The following is a 12082-nucleotide window of genomic DNA, read 5'->3' as shown; positions in this document are numbered from 1 at the left end:
CTTCTGGATTGGGCTAGAACTCCATGCCTCCTGATCCACAATATAATGAGCACATGAATCTATTTCTGCTTTGTTGAATACACTACGGAGACCCCATGACATACCTGCACACAGGACTGAAATCATCTGAAACAGTCATCATAAATGAAAGCCCAATCTGGCATTACTTCAAGCACAGTGCAAGGCAAGGGTAGCACCTATATACTATCAGACCACTGAAAAGGATCTAGGCAGACATCTGACTTTACTCAACTTCAATAACTGTTAGAAAACTCCAGCAACTCAGAAATTGTTAGTGGCATGCCAGCAAATAACTAGTCCAATAAAAAGAGAGTACAAGAAATACACTCATATGAATGGCAGAGTGGACCTTAGGTAGAACAAAGGCTCTTTTTTATTTAAAAAGGCTTTTCTTAAAAAATAATGGATATAATTAATAATATTGAAAATTACTAAGGGATTAATTAAGTGTAATCATTAAGAAAATATTGTCAGAATTTCCGTAATGTGTTAATTAACATGAATTGAACATGTACAGTATATGCATGTGTAAATACTATGCTGCACACTTTAAACTGCAAATGTATCCGTGTGTGCATTCCACTTTTATCATTATTTAATAAAAACAGTGAGAAAGGTACTAGGTAATGGGATGTCTAAATATCAAAGTAGATATAGTTCTGTATACCTTTTACCTTTCGTGAAACATAAAATGCTTATAATCCTAATGTTAAGATGAGAATCTTTAAAATTCTACAGAACAGAAATCTATGTGAGCTTAAGAAGAGCAATGACATTTTAGATATGAGAAAATGACATAATCCATGCAAGAACTAGTGATTTTTCTGAGGATCATAACAATTCCAATTTGGTTTTTACAAAATATAACAAAAGAATAAGAATACAAAAGAGACTAGCTAAGGTGTTTGCAATAAAAGACCAGTATTTAAAAACACAGTATTATTTTGAAACCCCAGCATTCGTAACAACAAGCAAATAAATATTCAACCTCATAGCCCCAATAGTCAGCAATTAGTACAAAAATAGGGATTAGCTGACAGGGCACAGAATATAGTGGTAATTATGTGTCTATTAAGGATGTTATTAGATACAATCCATATGTCATTAGACATGTGTCCAATGCCACAGAATCTGCAAACCACATATGAAGCCCAATGTGAACTATGAACCTGAGGCATGATGATGGGTTAGGGTCTAATCTTTGCATTAACTGTACCACCGACTGGGCTATGTGGATACTAAGGGAGGCCCTAAGATTTCAAAACCAGGTAAAAGGACATGAAAACCCTCCAGACTTACTATTTCATTGCATTGTGAATATAAAACTTCTATTTTATAAAGTCTGCTGCTAAATAATAAATAGAAAGAACATAAGTGCTTCAGTGTGGAGACCACAGAATGTTTATAAGAATTTCTAGAGATTACAGAAAAATGTGGAAACATGGTAAGAAAAAAAAACACACAAACACACAGAAATTCAGTATATGATTAGACTCAGATTGCTGTGGTAAATGACTTGCCTTAAGCAAATACGCTGATATTAAAAGTTGGTAAATATGTGAATGATATTATTTTCAGCCTGAAAGAACCTCCTGAGTTATTGGAACAGTCTAACATATGACTCAGTTGGTTTGATTCATTTCTCTGTTAAATTATGTTTCAAAGTTTTTATAAATATTATTTTACTTGAAAATTATAGAGAATTTGAAAGAATATGTTGTTCAAACTGTAGAATTATGTGGTGTATTAATTAGGATTCTAGGTTTTAGAGTCAACGGACACAGATTAAAAATCCAGTAGTCCAACTTGGAGGTTAATGATCACTAGAGAGATGTAATTCATTTCAATCCCTTTGTTTATGTGCCTATGAATCTGAGATAGTAAAGGTAACTATTTCTCAGAACACCTGACATTAACTGATGACCAAAGAATCTAGTTAAATAGCCTTTTAAAAACTTAAAACAAGTGTTTTAGGAATCTTAACTCATTGAAAAGACTATTTCTTATAGAAGTTTAACATTTTTCTTCTTTTAATGATCAGTCATCCAAGGCACAAAAGAGCTGTTAGAACTGGCATTTGGCTCTTTGCTTTGGAGTTCAGCAGACAAATGTTGCTCTTTCAGGACTGCAGATAAGAAAAGCTTCTTTCTTCAATCTGCACACATGTTCTACTAGAGTTCAAATCATCATAACACATGAGCATAAAAAACAAAGAAATGTTTAAGTATCACAACAAATTATTTATGAGTTGTGAATGGTAACTAGAATTTCACTGTCCAAAGGGAGTTCAGAACTGAGAGGGAGGGAGGGAGAGGAAAAAGATGCTTAGAGGATTTGTATCATTCTGTCCTTTCCTGATAAGCAACATGCCAGAGAATGAATCCCAGATTTGATCCTCTCCTCACAAAAGGAAGGAATAAAATCCAGAGCAAAGAACGAGAATATGAAGGTACATGGTGAATTTTCTGTTTCACTTCTTTCTTTCCTTCTTTTCTGCTTTTCTTTTTTCTTTTCTTCCTTCCTTTTTAAAAAATTATTGATTCAGGCTGTTTTTACAGGTATTATTTAAAGTGCTTATTAGAGACTAATATATAAGGTATCTATATCCTCAGGCATAGTTTTTAAGTTTCAAGTAAGATACATTTCATGTTTAATTGTTAGAGGATACTATTTTTCATTCCCATGTAACAGAAGACAGGGCTTTACAAGATGATTTATGTAAGTGAATGTCTCAATGAAGTAAGGAATTAAGATGTCTTTACTCTGGATTTTGATTTGTAATGATCTCTTGGGAAACACTCAATTCTGAAATTCTATTAAATAGCTACTATATTTCAAAGTTAATCACCTTTCATATTCTGATTATTATTTTCTCACATATAAGACATATACTATATAATGAATATTTAATATTAGTTTCACATGTAGAAATATTGAGTGTATTTGGGTATATACACATTTACTCTATTTTTATCAAAAATCCACACTTTATAATGATAGACTTGGGGCCTCAGGGAGAGGGAAGGTCTGGTGGGGTGGAAATGGGATGAGGACATCCTTTTGGAGACTGGAGGAGGGAAGGTGTGGGATGCGGAACAATCAGAGGGTGGACTTAAAATAAATAAATAAATACATAAATACATAAATAAATATTATTACTTGAAGTCATGAGACAGAGCTCTGAGATCCACATCATCATTTGAAGGAAAATGTTTCAGTGAGATGAACTAGTATCATACCAGACATTAAGCAGTGAGCATTACGGGTTCCCCATGTTTGTCTTTATGGAGCACAAATCTAAAGAGTGTTATTATTAAACGAACAGATAACTCAGAAAGCTCATAGTACCAGAAGCATAAAGATGTGGGAATCTGCTAAGTAGAAATATTAATGTAGTAGGTAAGTGAAAAATACAAATGAAGTCAGGCCTAGACTACTTGCCAAGTCAGAAATTTTTATGACTTTGTCCCAATGTTGAGTCTCAAACTTCTAGAACTTGTGGGTTGTTGTATTTAAAAAAAACGAAAATTAAAAAAAAATTGAAAGAGAACACTTCCAAATATCCACCACATCACACAATTTTGTGTGTTTCTGGTGTGCTTTCTAATATATAGACCTTTATTAAATCTACAAAACCATAGAACTCTCCTTGAAGTTTCTACTTGATAAGGATTATAGAAAACCTGTATGATGAAGAGTTCTTGGTGCATCCACAGGAGGGATCTTGTACCTGTGTGTATCTAGTCATGTTAAAGATTAGCATATGCATTGTTCTATTGTTTGTCTTCACAAAGAATTATTTGTACTGTAGGACTTAGTTACTATATTGTCCTTATGGATAGATGATATGCCTTCTGATTCATTTCAGATTTCTAAGTCTAACATGGCATCACTCCCAGCAAGTTACTTTTGTTTTTTCTATTTTCACATTGTGCTACCTAAGAGAGAAAATTAAGACTTATAACAGAATCTTACAACTTCAGTGGGCAAAGATTTATCACAGGACAACCCTCACTTTTAATAAAATATAAATGGTACCCCAAATAGAAAATTATACAAGAATTATACAACAGATATTTCCCCAGGGATACAGGGAAGTGAAGATGGATGAAGACTCACCTGAAAGTATCTTACATATGTCTCCCCACTGCTGTTATTTACAGATTTGTTCAACAAACATTTATTGAGCACCGGTGCTTCACCGGGGACACATTGATAGATAAATAAAGTTTTCTCTACTAGAGTGGCTTACAATTCAATAAAGCCATGAAGGCTGTAAGTAAATAGTGGCAAAATTCAGCAAAACCATAGATCTTTCCATGCTGCTCAGAGAACACTGAGAAGAAACAGCTAGGGAACTCATTCTCTCTTTATCAAAAGTTTGCTGAGATATGAGTCCACACAAATAACATACTTTGTACAGATGATTGAGAATCAGTCACGAGTACACCAAGGGAGAGATTATAGTACTTTGAATGATAACTAATAAAATGATGAATATGATAGAAGTATTTTTAGATGTATTATACAGAAACAGTAAAGTTTGTCTTTGTTTACCCCACTTACTACCCTCTTCTATATAACTCTTTTACACTGCGTTCAATACTCAGTTCATTAGCATGTTCTTTTCTTTCTCCCTAAATTCTCCATATTAAAAAAAAATGCTTAATATTTAAGGTTTTAAGTCTGATTTGATGTCACTTAACACAAAAATTTTTAGTATTAACTACTTCTCAAGACAATACATAATTCTTTTTTACAGGTGAGTAACCTTGCACTGTGTATATGCCCAGTGTTTTCCTTTCATTCACACATTTATTAGCACCTGTTCAGATTCTACCATCCAGCTACTGTGAAGATCACAGCAGTAAACCATAAGTAGGGGTGGGAATGTCACTCCTATTCAAAACTCACTGTTCATTTGGGCATATATGCATGCTTTGTATATCTATATTACAGATGTACTGTGAAATTTGTGTAACCCTCAAAATAATTCCACAGTGGATGAACCAATTTACAGTCCTACCAAAAATTAATCGATTCTTTCTTCCCACATTCTCGTTATTATTTGTTCATACTGTTTACAAAATGAGAACCATTTTGCTTAGTATGGGTTGTTACCAACTCAGTTTTGATTTTCATTTCTCCAATAGGTAAATACATTGAATGTTTTCTCATATGTTAATTTCTATGCACCACATTATTAAAAAGCTGCCTACTAGGGACTGAAAAGATGCCCTAGTGATTCAAGTCACTTATTGATCTTGCAGAGAACCAAGGTTCACTCCCCAGTAACCACTTGTTGATTCACAAACATCCATAACTCAGATTCAAGAGATTCAGTGTTCTCATTTGATCCTTGTGGGCACTAGACATGTACATGGTTCAATACACACATATGGGCAAAATATATGCCCATAAAATAAGTAGTTTAAAAAGTTAAATTTAAAAAAATAAACAAAAGAATGTCAATAACATGAGTTATCTGGTCCCTTTACTACTTGAGGAAATATTAGGTGTTATGCTGTGTTTTTTTGTTTGCTTGTTTGTTTGTTTATGATTTCAGATATTTATTTACTTTAGGAGGAGTAGCTATCCAATGTGGTCTCTCATTCTGTAGGCTGTCTCTACAACACTGTTAACTGTTTTGATATACAGTGACTATGACTTTCACATGATCCTATTTCACTTCTTGCCCTTGCTCCCTGAGTTATGGACACTCATTGCCTGTGTGTAAATATTAAATGATTACTATTACACCTATGATTTAACCTGTCATTTCAAAGTTTAAGGCATTATGCGAAGTCATTCAAACCTTTTTTCTTGTTTTGCATTGATGTGAAGGTTCTAAGGCATGTGGTTAGGTTTGGAGGGAATAAATGAAAGGGAAGAATGTAATTCTCAAATAATAAAAGATTTAAAAAAATATTATTAAAATCTAGGTATGGTATTAGTCTGAGATCTCTCAAAGGACTATGAAGGTGGGTCTTTGAGAGGACCAATGAATAAACAACAACTAACCAATATGCAGTGTTGTGAATCCCAGTCCCTATGATACTCTACCAAAATACTCTCAAACCTTGGTCTCAGGAAACTTTTTAAAAGATGAGGTAGAAAGACTGTAATTACAGCAGGATCAGAGTGTTTGCCATAAGATTGTATCTCCTAACATGAGAAACTATGGCCATGAAGTTTAATCAGCATGTTTGCATAAATGTGCACTAAACAAGGGTAATACCAACAGATAGGATAAGCTGGATAGGAGAAAGCCCATGTCAACTCAATCCTACACAAAGATCTATCAGCAACCTAGGAAGTCTGAGAGAAGCAGAGGTGATCTTCCCCAGGGAACACCAATTGGTTTTCCAGTGTCAAATGATCAGCCAAGAAATCTCACATAAAATTAATATTATCAAGATTTAAAAGTATATATTTAATAATATAATTGTATATACATATACAAACCCAACTGAAATAATGACTAGTGGGGAAAAACTGATTTTGATGTAGAGTGTTGATGGTGGATGTGAAGATGTTGAAGAAAAACGGCCACAGAGAAATGTTGTCATTAAATTCCAGTGCCAAATAAACTATGATAAAATAAACTATGTTTTCAAGAAAATTAGTAGCTGAGTAGTAATAGGGCAAAAGAAATTGATTAAATAGTTTTATCGTGGAAAACTAGCCTGCCTTGTGTTCCTGGAAAGTGGCCAGAAATATCATGGATTCTTCCAGAAGTTTTGTCTCAGCCTGAGGCCAGAAATCACAAAGATACTTGAGGACACTGGTTAACATTCAGCTTCTTGTTTTTGTCTTTCTTATTCTTTCATATAACAACCCTAATGATCACAGTGGCTTGGAATCAATGTATAATCAGAGACCTAGCAAGGTGTTCCCAGATCTCCATTCAAGATGTTAAGGTAGATATTGAAAAAAAAATCAGACTAGATAGCTCAACTCTACATGCCCAATAAATGCAATTAACCACCTTTCTTGGTATCTCATGAAACTTGCTACAAAATTGACCTATTACTCAGACGCAAAGTAAGTCTCAACAAATATATGAGAATATTGAAACAACACCCTGCCTCCTATCAGACCACCATGGATTAAAGGTGGATATCAATAACAACAACAACAACAAAATAGAAAGCGTAGAAACTCATCAAAGCTGGAAAAATCTCCACTAAATAAAACATGGGTAAAGACACTAAAAAAAGAAACTAAAGACTTTCTAGAATAAAATTAAAATGAATAAACAACATACCAAAATGTATCTGAAAACAAAAAATGGAGGCTCTACAAAGAGGCAAGTTCAGAGTATGAAATGCCTACATTAGAATAAAAAAATGGTGAGTGCTTACCAGCAACTTAACTGTACCACTGAAAGCTCTAGAACAAATAAATAAATAAATAAATAAATAAATAAATAAATTGCCTTCAAAAGTAATAGATGCCAAGAAAGAATCAGTCTCAGGGCCTATGTATATGTATATCTTTATTTGTATGTATATATGAATATATTTATATATATTATTGAAATTAATATATCATTGACTTCTTCCTTTAAATTAATTGTATATATAATTATATATGTATCATGAAACAAAGATTTAATATTTTAAGAAAATATATAAGATTGACATGTACTTATCACATAAAACTGAATGACAGACAGAGAATATCTTTACTAACAAAATTAAAAATGAAAAGATGAACAAAGCTACAGACACAGAGGAAGCCCAAAGAATCCAAGGCTTTAAATCTAGAAAATACTTTTCTTTTTCAAGTCAGAGGAGAAAGCAGAGTCAGTAGGAATTGTACTCTTTGTTCAGGTAGTCCTCACTGAATGTTGACATAAAGTAGGGAGAGATAGCTGCCACCTCGAAGTCATGAGCATAAAAAAAAAATTAAAGTTTTACCCAAAAACCCAATGGGTTATTAAACCAATTCCAGCAGGCTCTTTCTCTAAGGTCATAATAATTTAAATTGTGAAAGGTTTTCATTTATTGCAGAATATATCATGTTTGTATTACCATCAGCCCTATTAATCCTAAATGTTATATATTTAAGATACTGATATGCAGACATAGCAGATTACCAATAAATTATACACTCTTATAAGATTGGATATTTAAAAGATTATTTATAAGAGGTTTTATGACTCAATAAATTGCTTATTCTGTAATATGAGGCTATAAAAGTAGAATGCATACAATATATAATATAATCTACAAATGTGAATTAAAAACAGCTATTAATATATCAGAATTTCAATTATTAATATGGCTAAAGTAAAATGGGGCTTCATTATTTTCTTTAAGTTTTGAGGTTAAACAAATGAATGATACATTTAATAGTAAACAGGATCCATGTTTAATGATGAAATAACCTTGTGAGTTAAAATAATGAATGAATAAGTTGCCCATAGCATTCAGTTAATGAGAGACATGAAACAATTTGCCACCAACTTACTTCTTTACAGGTCTGTGGCTTACTTTGTTTAATTAAGTTATTTAATTACTTTGTATCCACAACACAGCTTCCCCTTCCTCCTCTCCTCATAGACTCTCCCTCTCACCTTGACTGCCCCCCACCTACCCCTCCTGCCCTTCTCTGAAAAGGGGAAGCCTCCCATGAATATCAACCAGCCTTGGCAAATCAAACTGCAGTAAGATTAGGCACATCTTACTTTACTAAGGCTAGGCAAGGCATGAATGGGACATACGTAGGCCCTCGGCACATATATAACAGTTGTACAGCTGAGTTGTCATGTGGGACTCCTATAGTGGGAGCAGGCACTGCCTCTGACTACATTGCCTTCGTTTGGATCTCTTACTCCTAACTCTGATTTGCTTTTAATAGTCTTCAAGTTGGTAGAGGCAAAAGTTGAACGGAAATGACTAGTTACCTAACCTTTCAAAGCAGTGCAATCTGCAAATCTTTATTCATCGACAGGCAGGTCAGTGTGTCACAGCTTGGTAGCCAGAGTTCCTTTTCAAGGATGTCTTTCAGAACAAGTGGCCAAATGAGGGAAGATACTGCACTGTGTCTTCAAAAGATAGAAATGATTTTTCCTTGCAGTGACTATTTGCAAAGTCTTAGAAAATCTTCACAATGACAAAAATATTTTATTTTACTTATAAACAATCTTAAACTTCAAACTTCATCTTCTAATTTAGCACTTTATAAATACAAGAATAAAAAAAAGACATACCTAAATTCCCAAACACAAATTTTCATGAAAACCAAGATTGCCTAAAACAACTCTTTATAATGTCATCCAATCCATTTAAATTAGACTGGTAGATAGATCTTGAAGTCTTTGTTATAGTCAATGTGTTGTGAATATAAAATACACTATTTAAATAAATTGAGTTATAAATTATGAGTCACAGATACATGTTAACTAGAGAAATCTATATATGAGAATATACCTTTAACTAGTGTAAAATTATATTTTAATTTTTAATTTAATTTTTGTTTTATGCTAAATAAACTGAGCATAGTTATTCATAATGCATCTTTGAAGGACTAAATCTGAGATACCTTAAATAAAATACAGACTACCTAGGCATCCTTGATGCATTGTCTCCTTTAAAATTGCCAATAACAAATGAACAATTTATAACTTAAAATTATGGATAGTTTGTTACTTTGAAAAAGACAGTTTTGCCCTCTATTTCTGGAGAGTTTTATCAATATTAGGATCAATATACCATTGGGTACTAAGGCTTTTCAAGTTACACAAAATGAGTTTTGCATCAGTACTGTTCCGCGCCCCTTTTTGAGTCTGCTTCGCCCGCGAAAGAGACACGTGAGGCAGTGTTCGGGTAGTTACTACAACGAGGCTTTATTCTTGTATCAGCAGAAGCGGAAAAGACCCAAAGCCCGGGAAAGGCACTGCTATATGTACCCTAGAGTGGCGTGTTCACTTCTGATTGGCTGTTCACTCATCACCCCATATTACTCCCCGGGGATGGGCAGTGACTTTGGCGTGCTTTTGCCTTTTGCACCTGCGCAGTTAGTTGTTTACTTGTGGGAGCACAGGATGCCCGAGCCATCTTGTAATGGCGAATGTTGTCACGCTCACTGCGGCTCCTAACAAGTACTTGTTGATTCCTTCTGTTTCTGCTCAAATACGTACTTTATCTATTTTAATAACCTTTATAATTCTAACTATGCAGTCTAAGAGACTGGTCATCATTACTCGTAATATTTTTAATTCATTTTTTAATTCCAACTATACCTAGCAAACTGTTTTAAATTATAATAGCTTAAAATAATTCCAACATGAGAACCTTTAAAAGTTTTCCTCACAAACCTCTGCCCTATATTGTTGTTAGGCAGGGAAGGCTTGGCCTCATCTTGAATTAACCTCATACCTTCCTTTTTGTTTGTTTTGTTTTGTTTGTTTTTGTTTTTTTGTGGATTTTTTTTGTTTTTTGTTTTTGTGTTTTGTTTTGTTTTGTTTTGTTTTGTTTTGTTTTGTTTTTGTTTTTGAAAAACTCTGAAGTCGGGTCCTTTATTTCTCTTTTGTACAGTAGGCCATGAATTCATATGGAACAGGCTCCAGCAGCTCAGGCTCTTTCCCGTTAGTCTTCACAAAGTGTGCTTCTCTGGGTGGTGCAGGCTGGCGCTTCAGCTGAACCCAGGTGCCCTTTTCTTAGGCTTCCTTCTTCTTCTGATCGTTCTTCTTCACCCACTTCAGGAAGCTGCCTCTGCTCTTCGGGTGCTCGATGTGCTCGGTCGGCACATTGATCCTCTTGGCCAGAATCTTGCCCTTAACTGGCTTGTTTACAATGATGCCCACGGCATGCTGGGTGACATTGTAGACTCCTCCGGTTTTGCCGTGGTAGTACTTATGGGGCATTCCTTTTTGAACAGTACCCATTTGCTTGATGTCTACAATATCACCCTTCTTGTAGATTTGCATGCATGTGGCCAAAGGAACAACTCCATGTTTCCTGAAAGGCGTAGAGAACATATACCAAGTGCCTCTCCTCTTTCCCTTTGTGTTCGTCATTTTGGCGAGTTAACTGGAAGATGGCTACCAGGGCCGAAAGGACATATCATACCTTCTTTATACTAAGGTTTTGATTTATTTACTGAGATCCTTCTGTAAATGGTTTGTGAAATTTCAACATAGGAAAGTAATGTTTATTGTTGGACAAACTCGTGGCAAGGGAGTCCCGAGTCAGGGCTGCCACACCTCCAGTGGGTCTGGTTCCCACATACACTAGAAGGTCTAAGGTTCCAAAGCTGGGAACCTGTCAGAAGGCCTAGAAGACTCGTGGAGTCCAAGAGATCCAAAGCTTTTATTCTTCATGGCGTGGTGGATGGGTCTGGATGTGGGCACCCCCCACCCCAATCCAGGGGAGAGCTGACTTAAATAGGGAGGGGGAAGAGGGGTGGTAAGAATTTAATGAGCTAAGACCCTGGCCTTTAAATAACTCATTAATATGTAAATCTCAAGGCTGAAGCCTGTTAATCACACCCTCTACCTGTGTCCTATGTGACTGAATGGGAAGGTTAAATGGAGATTAGACCACTTGTCAGGGCCCTGGGTTCTGGGGGTGTGAGTCTCCGGGTTTCAGGCCCACGCCAACCCTAGCACCAAAATACCCTTCCACGGCCTGACAGTTTATGCTTAGGGAAAAATTATCTTTTCATAGAAAAACAAAGGTAAAACATACATTTCTTTGAATTCTAGAAAGTAATGCTTCAGTCGAGTTCATACACGTTCAAAAGGCATCCTACCAAGAAAATACGGGCACATTTTTATAAGATCAAAGGGGTAACGTTTCCCCAGCAACAGTACATGGTAAGCCTTGAAGGACATAGAATTGTTTAATGTCATTTGCTTAATTATATTTTGGCCTTGTAGACGAATTACATTCTTCAAACAGTGGTCATCAAACAATGAAAACAAATGGCTAAGCAAGCTAATCCAGCTGCCTCATATTTATGTATACCTTGCAAGCAAATAGGTTTTTTAATTAATGTTAAAAATTTTTAATTATTTTATTTATTTACATTCTAGTCTCTGCCTCTCCTCCCA

The 12082-nt window shown here is 34.8% G+C and overlaps 1 pseudogene; it reads right to left on the bottom strand.

The window, feature by feature from the left end:
* Nucleotides 1-10546: 10546 nt before the first annotated feature.
* On the bottom strand, nt 10547-11067 carry LOC117722708 (large ribosomal subunit protein eL21 pseudogene; annotated as a pseudogene).
* Between the last annotated feature and the right edge of the window lie 1015 nt (nt 11068-12082).

This window comes from Arvicanthis niloticus, chromosome 17 (assembly GCF_011762505.2).
Source record: "Arvicanthis niloticus isolate mArvNil1 chromosome 17, mArvNil1.pat.X, whole genome shotgun sequence".
Lineage (NCBI taxonomy): Eukaryota > Metazoa > Chordata > Mammalia > Rodentia > Muridae > Arvicanthis > Arvicanthis niloticus.
This window is presented reverse-complemented; position numbering and strand designations above follow the sequence as displayed.